At 41.3% G+C, this 15,016-nt stretch overlaps 1 pseudogene; it reads right to left on the bottom strand.

Annotated features, from left to right (window-relative positions):
- The window catches only part of LOC128644263 (ficolin-2-like), a 50,315-nt pseudogene extending 36,762 nt beyond the window's left edge, over positions 1-13,553 (bottom strand).
- Between the last annotated feature and the right edge of the window lie 1,463 nt (positions 13,554-15,016).

Raw genomic sequence — 15,016 nt, 5'->3', positions numbered from 1 at the left:
GGGACCTATTTAACACACACTCAAACTTGTTTGATGCATTTGCTATTTAATTATTCATGTTTATTGGTTAACAAAATCACAAAATATTCAGTTACTTCTGTATTCTCTTCAGAACCATACTGCACTGCCTTAACAAAACATGTATGCTTATATGTGTGAATGAATGTCAAACTTGTCAATATTTAATAAAGCTTGTTAAAAAAAAAAAAAAAAAATCACATTACCCTGGTTTTTGCATATAGCCTCTTACAATTGCCTATATGTTTGTCTGCAGGTGTTTTTATATTGGGGTTATAAGTATTTTGAGTCTTCTATCGTCATCCTGGCAGCGTGGAGCGGATCCATCCTTGAAGACATCTGTCTTGGAGCTTCCTTTTCATACAGTCCCCGCCGTACACTGGATCCTCAATGCAAGGGAGTCTTTACAAAATGGTGTTTCTTGCATTCGTATTGGCTGATTTGATTCTTGAAATTCAAATCAGTCAATAGGAAGAGAGCTACTGAAATCCTATTGGCTGTTCAAAACAGCAATTAGGATGAGAACTACTAAAATTCTATTGGCTATTCAAATCAGCTGAGCCACTAAATTATGACTGCTCATCTGTGTCTAGAGGAAAATGCCTGCTTGCCTTCTAACTACTCAGTACTCACAATCCAGCCTCCTCCATTGGTGTGCATATCACGCAGCACCTTCAGGGGTCGCTCGCCATCTGGATATATTGTGTACCAGTCACTTAGGATGTCTCCCTTATCTAACAAATTCTTACAGTTCCTCGCAGCTAGAAGATATAGCAAACATGATATATGTATGTACAGTAGACTAACAATTCAAGATCTCAATTATGTCTCTATAAGCTGATGTAAACATTAAATTGATGGTCAAGTAAATGATTTTAAGGAATATTACAGCCAGTAATGCAGCTGATCTGAATTACCACAATATTTCAAAAGGCTTTAATATCATTAAAGGGACAGTCAACACCAGAATTTTTGTTGTTTAAAAAGAAAGATAATCCCTTTATTACCCGTTCCCCAGTTTTGCATATCCAACACAGTTATAATAATACATGTTTTACCTCTGTAATTATCTTGTATCTAAGCCTCTGCTGACTGCCCCCTTATTTCAGTTCTTTTGACAGACATGCACTTTAGCCAATCAGTGCTCAGTCCTAGGTCACTTTACGTGCATGAGCTCAATGTTATCTATATGAAACATGTGAACTAATGCCCTCTAGTGGTCAAAATGTATTCAGATTAGAGGCAGTCTTCAAGGTCTAAGAAATTAGCATATGAACCTCCTAGGTTTAGCTTTCAACTAAGAATACCAAGAGAACAAAGCAAAATTTGTGATAAAAGTAAATTGGGAAGTTGTTTAAAATTGCATGCCCTATTTAAATCATGAAAGTTTTTTTGGACTTGACTGTCCCTTTAAAAGTGTATTTGTATTAAAAAAAAAAGTAATAAGCTTTAAAGGCAGACAGTACAGCTAACACTACGTCATAAACATATTTCGCAATCTTGATTGATAGGTAGATAGATTTTTATGTGTGGGTATTAGTGATGTCGCGAACATAAAAATTTGGGTTCGCGAACGGCGAACGCGAACTTCCGCAAAAGTTGGTGAACCGGGCGAACCGCCATAGACTTCAATGGGCAGGCGAATTTTAAAACCCACAGGGACTCTTTCTGGCTACAATAGTGATGGAAAAGTTGTTTCAAGGGGACTAACACCTGGACTGTGGCGTGCCGGAGGGGGATCCATGGCAAAACTCCCATGGAAAATTACATAGTTGATGCAGAGTCTGGTTTTAATCCATAAAGGGCATAAATCACCTAACATTCCTAAATTGTTTGGAATAACGTGCTTTAAAACATCAAGTATGATGTTAGATCAATCAGGTAGTGTAAGGGTTACGCCTGCTTCACAGTGACAGACCAAACTCCCGCAGCGGGTACAACATCATCATCATCACACCGTACGTCCATGTGTGTAATGCTGCCTGACTGAGACATATCCCTGTTATCTACATCCTCTGGCAATAATGGTTGCGCATCACTCATTTCTTCCAACTGATGTGTAAATAACTCCTCTGACAGATCAAGTGAAGCGGCTGTGGTGCTAGTGTTGGTGGTGGAGGCAGGCGGGCGAGTGGTAACTTGAGAGGTGCCCGAAGCTAAGCTGGAGGAGGATGGTGCGTCAAGGTTCCGAGCGGAAGCTGTAGAAGATTGGGTGTCCTGTGTTAGCCAGTCAACTATGTCCTCAGAACTTTTCGAGTTCAGGGTACGTGGCCTCTAAACACTGGGCATTATTCTAGGGCCAAAGGGAATCACAGCACCACGACCACGACGGCCCCTGCGGGGTGGCCTGCCTCTGCCTGTCATTTTTTTTTCGATTAGTGGTACTATGCGTGCAAGCTACTGTGACAACAGATATGAGTGGCACTGTGCACTGGCAGACGTTTGCAGAGTAGACGCTGTAGGCCTGACACACACGCTTGCAGACAACTAACTGCTATTCAATCTATTACAGTAAAAATTGTATTTTTTTTTAATGTACACTACTGTTACACCAGATATGAGTTGCACTGGTGTGACACTGTGCCCTGGCAGGCCCTGAAAAATCTGTTACACATCTACAACCACCAAAAAACAACCATGCTAAATAGTTTCTAAATTTTGTCCTAAGTTTAGAAATACCCAATGTTAACATGTTCTTTGCTTTTTTTGCAAGTTATAGGGAAATAAATACAAGAAGCACTTTGCTATTTCAAAACCACTTTTTTTCAAAATGAGCGCTAGTTACATTGGAACCCTGATATCTGTCAGGAATACCTGAATATCCCTTGCCATGTATATATTTTTTTTTTTTGAAGACATCCCAAAGTATTGATCTAGGCCCATTTTGGTATATTTCATGCCACCATTTCACCGCCAAATGCGATCAAATAAAAAAAAATTGTTCACTTTTTCACAAACTTTAGGTTTCTCACAGAAATTATTTACAAACAACTTATGCAATTATGGCATAAATGGTTGTAAATGCTTCTCTGGGATCCCCTTTGTTCAGAAATAGCAGACTTATATGGCTTTGGCATTGCTTTCTGGTAATTAGAAGGCTGCTAAATGCCACTGCGCACCACACGTGTTTTATGCCAAGCAGTGAAGTGGTTAATTAGGGAGCATGTAGGGAGCTTGTAGAGTTAATTTTAGCTTAAGTGTAGTGTAGTAGACAACCCAAAGTATTGATCTAGGCCCATTTTGGTATATTTCATGCCACCATTTCACCGCCAAATGCGATCAAATTAAAAAAAAAACGTAAAATTTTTCACAATTTTAGGTTTCTCACTGAAATCATTTACAAACAGCTTGTGCAATTATGGCACACATGGTTGTAAATGCTTCTCTGGGATCCCCTTTGTTCAGAAATAGCAGACATATATGACTTTGGCGTTGCTTTCTGGTAATTAGAAGGCCGCTAAATGCTGCTGCGCATCACACGTGTATTATGGCTAGCAGTGAAGGGGTTAATTAGGTAGTTTGTAGGGAGCTTGCAGGGTTAATTTTAGCTTTAGTGTAGAGATCAGCCTCCCACCTGACACATCAGACCCCCTGATCCCTCCCAAACAGCTCCCTTCCCTCCCCCACGCCACAATTGTCCCCGCCATCTTAAGTACTGGCAGAAAGTCTGCCAGTACTAAAATAAAAGGTTTTTAAATTTTATTATTTTTTTTTAGCATATTTACATATGCTGTGGTGTAGCATCCCCCCCATAGCCCCCAACCTCCCTGATCCCCCCCAAAACAGCTCTCTAACCCTCCCCTTCTGCCTTATTGGCGGCCATCTTGGGTACTGGCAGCTGTCTGCTATTATTTCACAGTCAAAAAAGTGTTGTTTTTTTAAATGTACACTACTGTTACACCAGATATGAGTGGTGGCACTGGGCAAGTGGGCACAGTATATGCTGTGAGCCTGACACACACGCTGGCAGGCAGGCAACTGCAATTAGATTACACAGGAAAAAAAAAAAAAGCAGACTGATGTTCTAGCCCTAAAAAGGGCTTTTTGGGGTGCTGTCCTTACAGCAGAGATCAGATGAGTCCTTCAGGACTGTAGTGGACACTGAATACACTAGCCTAGCTATCGATTTCCCTATTAAATCAACAGCAGCTACACTGTCCCTCCTCTCACTAAGAATGCAGCTTCCAAATGAATCTAAAATGGATGCTGTCCAGGAGGTGGGAGGGTCTGGGAGGGAGTGTCTGCCGCTGATTGGCTGTAATGTGTCTGCTGACTGTGAGGTACAGGGTCAAAGTTTACTCAATGATGACGAATAGGCGGCGGATCGAACATCGCATATGTTCGCCCGCTGCGGTGAACGCGAACATGCTATGTTCGCCGGGAACTATTCGCCGGCGAACTATTCGCGACATCACTATAACTGGGTATATATATATATATATAAACAGAAGTGGCAGTAATCTACACAGCGCTAAACCTACTTAAAGTTAAACCTACTCAAAATTAAAATAGTATGTTAGTTGGATTTAATAATAGTAAATGATAAATAGTATTTGATCAACAAAAGAAATATAAAAAATAGTCTGTTACAATTTAGCAAAAACCTTGCAAGGAGGAATCAATTTGTTAAAATAATGTCTCAAAATACAAGATACAAAATACCAAAGCATAAAAGTACAAGTATTGTCAATCAACATGTATTAGAGTAATATGTGTTTACATAACCAAACAGAGAAGTCCATATGTGGAAAAATGTCTTTATTACGTATATTGCGTCTCATTCAGTCAGTCCTCTCTGTGTCCGGGTATCACAAGAATGACTTATGATTCTACTTACATTAGGTACCCTCAATCCAATGAGGTAAGGGGAAGGCGTGTAGCCAGATGGATTTTTGGCTGTAATGAGATTCCACAGGTTTGCTTCGGTAGTCCGTTAGAGCGTGAACACCGGTTCTTTCTTAGAAGTCTGCGTCTCAAATCCCTCTCCAATCACCCATTTAATTGTTATATAAAGGAGAGTTAAAAGAAAACATAGCGTAATATTGTTTAAACAGACGAATGTTTAATACAAGACACAATATTACTCACAAACAAAACCTCAATCTGTATGAGGTATCATCAAAGCATGTAACACTTATGACACTTATGAGAGTCTTCAGATTTCATATACAGCGTATTGCTGAGACGTCTAAAAAATGTGCATTTAAAAGCTTAGGTCCTTAAAAGTTTGAGCAGCCAAATATTAGTTTTCCAATATTTAGAGAAATGAATTTCCATTTTCCGCAATATTTAGTGGCTGTACTATTTGGTATTTGTTTTGTTTAAAACAAAACAAAAAAAACAGAATTTTTTGGAAAACATTAACATACGTTTTCATTAAACAAATGTTTCAAAGCTACTAACATTTATCGTATAGCAAATCACTTGATGTTATCCTTGTAAGGACGGGTTATATAATAAAATGTGTTCCTCTACACTAACTTATATTTAACATAATAAGTCATAAAGTTGTCCACTCCAGCAAGTAAAGTGGACCATTTGGTACACATTAAAGGGACATTAAAACTTGGAGATATTAATTTAAAATGTTTAATTATTAGAGATGTGAATTAATTTTCGGACGAATGCACATTCGGAAGAATGCACCAACGAAAATGAAATGAAACGTAAAATACTCTAGGTTCACAGAACCTGCACTAAAATTAGTGCAGGTCCTGCGAGCTGAGCGCGCTAAGCCTCCAGTTAGCATGGCCGCGGCTCTGCCAAGAAGAGGATCGGGTTAGTGTGCTCTCTAGTGCGGTAAGGTAAGTATTTAACCCTTAAAAGAAATTCAAGTAAATAATGAATACCGATGATTTTCGTCAGCATTTTTCATTTTCTTTCATTTTTGTTCTTAGGATTTTCGTTTTGTTAAAATGAAATGCAAATCCCATTTTTGTAACGAATGTGCATTCATCCGAAAATGAATGCACATCTCTTATAATTAAACATTTTATATTAATATCTCCAAGTTTTAATGTCCCTTTAATGTGTACCAAATGATCCACTTTACTTGCTGGAGTGGACAACTTTGTGACTTATAATGTTAAATATAAGTTAGCGTAGAAAGATGAACACATATATATATTTTTATAACCCGTCTTTCAAGGATAACACCAAGGATATATTGTTTTTTTGGATTACTTTAAAATTCAATAACATTTTTTGGTTAAAACTTTTATGGACATGTTTTTTTTTTTTGTGACTGAACAGTGAGCTGATATTTTAAATAGAGGGTTCTTATTTCTCCAGACAACAGGTGTTGGTGATATTGTGAACCTCTGAAGACCCTGAGTGGTTGGAAGAAGTCAGGTGAATTTTGATTCTGTATTATAAAAAGACAATGTTCAACCTAATTGATATAGCTCTTTTAAATGCATCATTGAGAAAATCAGCTGCGAGCATTGAAACTCATTGAGCACAAGGTTGAGCAATAAAAGTTTGTGACCATTTACTCTTATGTGTATGTTCCATTAAGTAAGTAATTTATGCTTTATGATCTGTACTGCCTTGGGTGTTTGTTCTTTCTAACCCTCCTAAAGGGACATTAAACACTTTGAGATGGTAATATAAAATGATAAATCGTATATATAAAAAAAGTCTGCAATATACTTTAATTATCTATTTTGTCCCCTTTTCCTGTAATTCCATTATGAAATTGTGAGATTTTCAGTTCCTGTTAGAAATTAAAGTGCAGAACCCTATTATATTCCACACAGCCATTAGCTGCACACTCTAGTCACCTATTTATAACTGTTCCTAACAAATGAAACTTTAAAAATACATCTATGTGATTCTCAGACTAATCTTTTCTTTGAATGCATCATTTTATCTAGCATTTATTTAGTGTTTAGTGTCCCTTTAAGTGGGTATGTTTTAGGCAGATACAGCAAAGTAATTTCATAAATGGTACATGTAAAATAGTGTTAGTTTATACAACTAATAGGAAGCGCATGTGTGCATGCGCAAAACGTGTCAGAGTCTAGGAAGCGTACTTCTAACCTGTATGTCTCTTACCTAATAAACCGTTGGTTTGTACTGGCTTTAATGATGGTGTAGGGCTGCCTGTCAGCATGTAAGGCGGCCTTACCCCCTGCCTGACATGGATCTAGCCGTGAGAGTGTGTCATTTGCAACATTGTTGCAGTGTGGTGGGTGGGGGCTTAGACAAGGGTGGGAGAGGCCCGCAAACCATAAGCTTGGGTACTACAATCTCTCTTTTTTCTTCTTCACAGGTTGGGACATCCGAATTAGGCCACATGGAGGCGGTGCCAGGACCATCCTAGGTATCCAGCACGCCGCTGATGTCTACGTCTCAAGGATTCCAGAATAGGGATGCAGCACAGTCTACTGGCGGGGTACACAGCACGGCGCTCCAAGTAGGATGGTTCATCTAGGGCTGGGGGCAGACATGGGGACCAGTAGTGATTCAGACTCAGATGGTGGGCGGTCATTAGGTTTAAACTCTAAGGAGCATAGGAGGATGAAAGGGGCATAGGAGGATGTATCACATGCTAAGGACATTGACAGGTAAACAGGGGGCCCCCCTCAAGGATAGTTGGCTGGCACAGGTCTCTAAGGGAGGGCTAGTCAGGAGCAGGGCATGACCACCCCACAAGGCATGGTGCAGCCAGCAGTCGGATACTCTAGCATAGGTAGTGCAGGTGGCACATCAGGGGCTCTGGTGCTTTTTGGCATGGCGCAGGCAGCAGGATCTGTAGTCTCCCCAAGAAAAGTTGCCTTGCGTGGGGATTGTTATCCCTGTTTTATCCCTTTCCTTCACGCCCACCTTAAACCTAAAATCGTGAATAAGATTAGAGACACAAACGGCTAGATTTAGAGTTTTGTCGGTAACGACCCGCGTAGCTAACGCTGGCTTTTTTCTGGCCGCACCTTTAAAATAACTCTGGTATTGAGAGTCCACAGAATCGCTGCGTTAGGCTCCAAAAAAGGAGCGTAGAGCATTTTTAACGCAACTGCAACTCTCGATACCAGAGTTGCTTACGGACGCGGCCAGCCTCAAAAACGTGCTCGTGCACGATTCCCCCATAGGAAACAATGGGGCTGTTTGAGCTGAAAAAAAACCTAACACCTGCAAAAAAGCCGCGTTCAGCTCCTAACGCAGCCCCATTGTTTGCTATGGGGAAACACTTCCTACGTCTGCACCTAACACCCTAACATGAACCCCGAGTCTAAACACCCCTAACCTTACACTTATTAACCCCTAATCTGCCGCCCCCGCTATCGCTGACCCCTGCATATTATTTTTAACCCCTAATCTGCCGCTCCGTAAACCGCCGCTACTTACATTATCCTTATGTACCCCTAATCTGCTGCCCCTAACACCGCCGACCCCTATATTATATTTATTAACCCCTAATCTGCCGAGCAGACCGCACCGCTACTATAATAAAGTTATTAACCCCTAATCCGCCTCACTAACCCTATAATAAATAGTATTAACCCCTAATCTGCCCTCCCTAACATCGCCGACACCTAACTTCAATTATTAACCCCTAATCTGCCGACCGGAGCTCACCGCTATTCTAATAAATGTATTAACCCCTAAAGCTAAGTCTAACCCTAACACTAACACCCCCCTAAATTAAATATAATTTTAATCTAACGAAATTAACTCTTATTAAATAAATTATTCCTATTTAAAGATAAATACTTACCTGTAAAATAAATCCTAATATAGCTACAATATAAATTATAATTACATTGTAGCTATTTTAGGATTAATATTTATTTTACAGGCAACTTTGTAATTATTTTAACCAGCTACAATAGCTATTAAATAGTTAAGAACTATTTAATAGTTACCTAGTTAAAATAATTACAAAATTACCTGTAAAATAAATCCTAACCTAAGTTACAATTAAACCTAACACTATACTATCATTAAATTAATTAAATAAAATACCTACAATTACCTACAATTAAACCTAACACTACACTATCAATACATTAATTAAATACAATATCTACAAATAACTACAATGAAATAAACTAACTAAAGTACAAAAAATAAAAAAGAACTAAGTTACAAAAAATAGAAAAATATTACAACAATTTTAAACTAATTACACCTACTCTAAGCCCCCTAATAAAATAACAAAGACCCCCAAAATAAAAAATGCCCTACCCTATTCTAAATTACTAAAGTTCAAAGCTCTTTTACCTTACCAGCCCTGAACAGGGCCCTTTGCGGGGCATGCCCCAAGAAGTTCAGCTCTTTTGCCTGTAAAAAAAAACATTCAATACCCCCCCCCAACATTACAACCCACCACCCACATACCCCTAATCTAACCCAAACGCCCCTTAAATAAACCTAACACTAAGCCCCTGAAGATCATCCTACCTTGTCTTCACCTCACCAGGTATCACCGATCCGTCCTGGCTCCAAAATCTTCATCCAACCCAAGCGGGGGCTGGCGATCCATCATCCGGTGGTTGAAGAGGTCCAGAAGAGGCTCCAAAGTCTTCATCCTATCCGGGAAGAAGAGGCGATCCGGACCGGCAACCATCTTGATCCAAGCGGCATCTTCTATCTTCATCCGATGACGACCGGCTCCATCCTGAAGACCTCCACCGCGGATCCAAGATGGCGTCCCTCGAATTCCGATTGGCTGATAGGATTCTATCAGCCAATCGGAATTAAGGTAGGAATATTCTGATTGGCTGATGGAATAAGCCAATCAGAATCAAGTTCAATCGGAACAGCCAATAGAATGCAAGCTCAATCTGATTGGCTGATTGGATCAGCCAATCGGATTGAACTTGATTCTGATTGGCTGATTCCATCAGCCAATCAGAATATTCCTACCTTAATTCCGATTGGCTGATAGAATCCTATCAGCCAATCGGAATTCGAGGGACGCCATCTTGGATGACGTCCCTTAAAGGAACCGTCATTCTTCAGTTGGACGTCGCCGGATGAAGATGGGTCCGCGGTGGAGGTCTTCAGGATGGAGCCGGTCGTCATCGGATGAAGATAGAAGATGCCGCTTGGATCAAGATGGTTGCCGGTCCGGATCGCCTCTTCTTCCCGGATAGGATGAAGACTTTGGAGCCTCTTCTGGACCTCTTCAGCCACCGGATGATGGATCGCCAGCCCCCGCTTGGGTTGGATGAAGATTTTGGAGCCAGGACGGATCGGTGATACCTGGTGAGGTGAAGACAAGGTAGGATGATCTTCAGGGGCTTAGTGTTAGGTTTATTTAAGGGGGGTTTGGGTTAGATTAGGGGTATGTGGGTGGTGGGTTGTAATGTTGGGGGGGGTATTGTATGTTTTTTTTTACAGGCAAAAGAGCTGAACTTCTTGGGGCATGCCCCGCAAAGGGCCCTGTTCAGGGCTGGTAAGGTAAAAGAGCTTTGAACTTTAGTAATTTAGAATAGGGTAGGGCATTTTTTATTTTGGGGGTCTTTGTTATTTTATTAGGGGGCTTAGAGTAGGTGTAATTAGTTTAAAATTGTTGTAATATTTTTCTTATGTTTGTAAATATTTTTTTATTTTTTGTAACTTAGTTCTTTTTTATTTTTTGTACTTTAGTTAGTTTATTTCATTGTAGTTATTTGTAGATATTGTATTTAATTAATGTATTGATAGTGTAGTGTTAGGTTTAATTGTAGGTAATTGTAGGTATTTTATTTAATTAATTTAATGATAGTATAGTGTTAGGTTTAATTGTAACTTAGGTTAGGATTTATTTTACAGGTAATTTTGTAATTATTTTAACTAGGTAACTATTAAATAGTTCTTAACTATTTAATAGCTATTGTACCTGGTTAAAATAATTACAAAGTTGCCTGTAAAATAAATATTAATCCTAAAATAGCTACAATGTAATTATAATTTATATTGTAGCTATATTAGGATTTATTTTACAGGTAAGTATTTAGCTTTAAATAGGAATAATTTATTTAATAAGAGTTAATTAATTTCGTTAGATTAAAATTATATTTAATTTAGGGGGGTGTTAGTGTTAGGGTTAGACTTAGCTTTAGGGGTTAATACATTTATTAGAATAGCGGTGAGCTCCGGTCGGCAGATTAGGGGTTAATAATTGAAGTTAGGTGTCGGCGATGTTAGGGAGGGCAGATTAGGGGTTAATACTATTTATTATAGGGTTAGTGAGGCGGATTAGGGGTTAATAACTTTATTATAGTAGTGGTGCGGTCCGCTCGGCAGATTAGGGGTTAATAAGTGTAGGCAGGTGGAGGCGACGTTGAGGGGGGCAGATTAGGGGTTAATAAATATAATATAGGGGTCGGCGGTGTTAGGGGCAGCAGATTAGGGGTACATAGCTATAATGTAGGTGGCGGCGCTTTGCGGTCGGCAGATTAGGGGTTAATTATTGTAGGAAGCTGGCGGCGACGTTGTGGGGGGCAGGTTAGGGGTTAATAAATATAATACAGGGGTCGGCGGTGTTAGGGGCAGCAGATTAGGGGTACATAAGTATAACGTAGGTGGCGGTCGGCAGATTAGGGGTTAAAAAACTTTAATCGAGTGGCGGCGATATGGGGGGACCTCGGTTTAGGGGTACATAGGTAGTTTATGGGTGTTAGTGTACTTTAGAGTACAGTAGTTAAGAGCTTTATGAACCGGCGTTAGCCCAAAAAGCTCTTAACTCCTGACTTTTTTCTGCGGCTGGAGTTTTGTCGTTAGAATTCTAACGCTCACTTCAGACACGACTCTAAATACCGGAGTTAGAAAGATCCCATTGAAAAGATAGGATACGCAATTTACGTAAGGGGATCTGCGGTATGGAAAAGTCGCGGCTGAAAAGTGAGCGTTAGACCCTTTTTTGACTGACTCCAAATACCGGAGGTAGCCTAAAACCAGCGTTAGGAGCCTCTAACGCTGGTTTTCACGGCTACCGCCAAACTCCAAATCTAGGCCAAAGTATGGTAATATGTTTGAGCTCTCAGTCAAAGCTCATAGAGATAAAGAAGGCAGTGAAGATGGTACCAGTCCCAAAACTGTGAAGCGTCCTGATAATTATCTCGAGTGGCTTCACTGCTTTCGAGTTCTAGCGTCATGCTATTTAGAGCATCACTAGCTTTGCACACTAAGGGCATGTATTGTCTATGTTCATGTATATGTTTTTAATGAAGGATTAATATAGAAAATACTTTTAACTGCTGCTCCGGACTCTTTTCATATATAGAGAGCATCACCCTGATAGGGCTATTGACATAATTAAATACATGGACACTATTGACTATGTATACACTAGATACGGCAAAGGGCTATGGCGTAGCTACGACATGGAATTTCGCCGTAAGCTGTCCAAGAACCCCGTCTTGACTTTCGGGGCGATAGACATGCATCTCTGGGCACGCAACCCACAGGGTGTTCGGTGGAAAGGGAGGGAGTGTTGGAAATACAATGACAAGCAGTGCGAGAGAGGAAGCAACTGCTCCTTTTGGCACATTTGCCTCTACTGCAGTGAGCCACACCCCGGGTTGGAATGTAGCCGCAGGAAAGACAGTTCAGGATCCAAGGGGCCAAACAGAGGACCCCTTGTGGGTTAGGGGACCAAACCCTCTGAACCTGGCCGAAATTAGGCCATGGCTGGATGCATACCCTGACAGGGATGCGGCCAGAACACTTCTTTTAGGAATTAGAGATGGGTTCATTATACCGATCTCTTCTAGGGTATTGGGGGCATAAAGACACAGAAACCTTAAGTCGGCAAGCGAGTATCCTGGGGTGGTAAGGGACAAACTAGGTAAGGAGGTCTTGCTGGGGCGCATTGCGGATCCATTTTCCGATTTGCCAATACCTGATTTGGTGGTTTCCCCTTTGGGGGTGGTACCAAAAAAGGAGCCGGGTAAATTCAGGCTTATACAACACTTGTCATATCCTAAGGATCAGTCAGTAAATTACGCCATTGATCCGGCGATTAGTTCAGTACATTACCAATCGTTTGATCAAGCGCTCAAGCTGGTGAGACAGGAAGGGTATGGGTGTTTGATGGCAAAGCTGGATATTGAATCCACATTCCGCCTACTTCCCATTCATCCGTCATTGTTACGGCTGATGGGCATCAAGTTTGAGGGCTTATTCTATGTAGACAGATGTTTGCCAATGGGCTTCTCAGTCTCTTGTGCCTACTTTAAAACATTTAGCTCGTTCTTGCACTGGGCAGTAGAGTCGGCAGTTGGTGGGGGCACTATTGCGCATTACTTGGACTTGCTAGTAGGGGCTCCTCGTTCGGGTGCTTGTAGCCGATTGATGGAAATAATGAGGGATCTAATGCAGCGGTTTGGTGTTCCTCTTGCAGAGGATAATACACAGTTCCCGTGCACAAGACTTACCTTTTTGGGCATCCTGATAGACTCAGTAGCTATGCTTTGCTGCCTGCTGGAAGATAAAGTACAGCGGATGCTGGAAGCGGTTTCTATGGCTGCTGCATCAACTAGAATATCTTTGCGGGAATTGCAATCGCTGTTAGGGCTTCTAAATTTCACCTGCAGGGTGATTCCCATGGGTCGGTCTTTAACCAACGCTTGGAAGAACCATTGAAAGGTGGAGGTAGGAAAGGTAGGCAGATCAGAATCACGTCTTATATGAGGGAGGATTTGGGAGTGTGGCAATGTTTTCTAGTGGAGCTCAACGGGGTGCTATTGTGAAGAGAAGGCCCCATATCTAGCCAGGCATTACACCTTTACACGGATGCAGCTGGCGCCTTTGGCTACGGGGCATACTTAGAGGGTGAGTGGAGTGCAGAACCATGGCCAGCCAGCTGGGCCGAGCATGGCTTCACAAGAAACCTTACCCTGTTGGAACTTTTTCCAATAGTGATGGCGTTGGAATTGTGGGGTGACAGTTGAAGGACCATTCCATTATTTTCTGGTCTGACAACTTAAGCGTTGTCTTCGCCATAAACAGGTTGTCTGCCTCTTCTCAGAAAGTGGTTAAGTATCTGCGATACTTAGTACTGAAATGCCTGCTGCTGAATATTAACTTTGAGGTGCGGCACATGACGGGAGTTAGGAACGTAGTAGCAGATGCCTTGCCCAGATTTCAGTGGGCACAGTTTAGGATATTGGTGCCAGCAGCTGCGATTAACAACCTTCCATGTCCCCCTCTCATATAGCAGATGAGGGGCTGGGAATTTTCCTATCAAATCTAAAAAGGGCCTTGCTTACCAAAGTTTAAAGGGCTGTGGCGGTAAGAGCTTTCCTTATTTGATAATGTAGTCTCTTGTTGCGGGAGGTCAAGTCTTAATTGGAGGGCCGAGCCCCTTAAAGGAGGGGGGCAGTCGAGCTAATGGGTGGAGCGATGTCCCTAGGCACGGCCCTAGGGGTGCTCCACTCCACGGGCCTGCTGACCGTGCTCCTCTAGGGCGTTCACTGCTCCTCGTATGCGGGGCCTAGCAGAGGTCCCGCATATCGCTCAAAGCCTTGTTCTCTTGATGTTTGGGGTTAGCTAGAATGCTCAGATGCCGCCACTTATGTTGAAGACTTCGAGAAAGTCTACAGTTAATTGTTTTAAGTTATAATAAAAGTGACCATTACCAGTCTTAACCCAACCTTGTGTCAGTGTTTTTGTTCGGGGGGAAGTTAAATATTTAAGGGGGTATTTAGATAGGAATGTCCAATGGGGGTTCAGGCCCTTACAATAGTGTAGGGCTGCCTGTCAGCATGTAACGTATTAAGAGCCTTTCCCCCTGCGTGACATTGATCTAGCAGTGAGAGTGTGTCATTCGCAACATTGTTGCAGTGTGGTGGGTGGGGGCTTAGTACTTGCTATTTAATAGCTTGCAGGCCTGTCTTCATCCTCTTTTGTTCCTGTTGGTTCAATGTGTTTTCCCATCCCTCCCAAATGTTAATGTTGTTGTTCTTTTGCAGATACTGGGTCGTGGTGGCAAAGTAGAGGTTTATTTGTTAGTTTAAATGTCTGAGGCGGGAGTCTGATTAGTTGAACTTTCTTTTGCAAGACCTTAGCC

The sequence above is a fragment of the Bombina bombina genome, unplaced genomic scaffold (assembly GCF_027579735.1).
Source record: "Bombina bombina isolate aBomBom1 unplaced genomic scaffold, aBomBom1.pri scaffold_842, whole genome shotgun sequence".
Lineage (NCBI taxonomy): Eukaryota > Metazoa > Chordata > Amphibia > Anura > Bombinatoridae > Bombina > Bombina bombina.
This window is presented reverse-complemented; position numbering and strand designations above follow the sequence as displayed.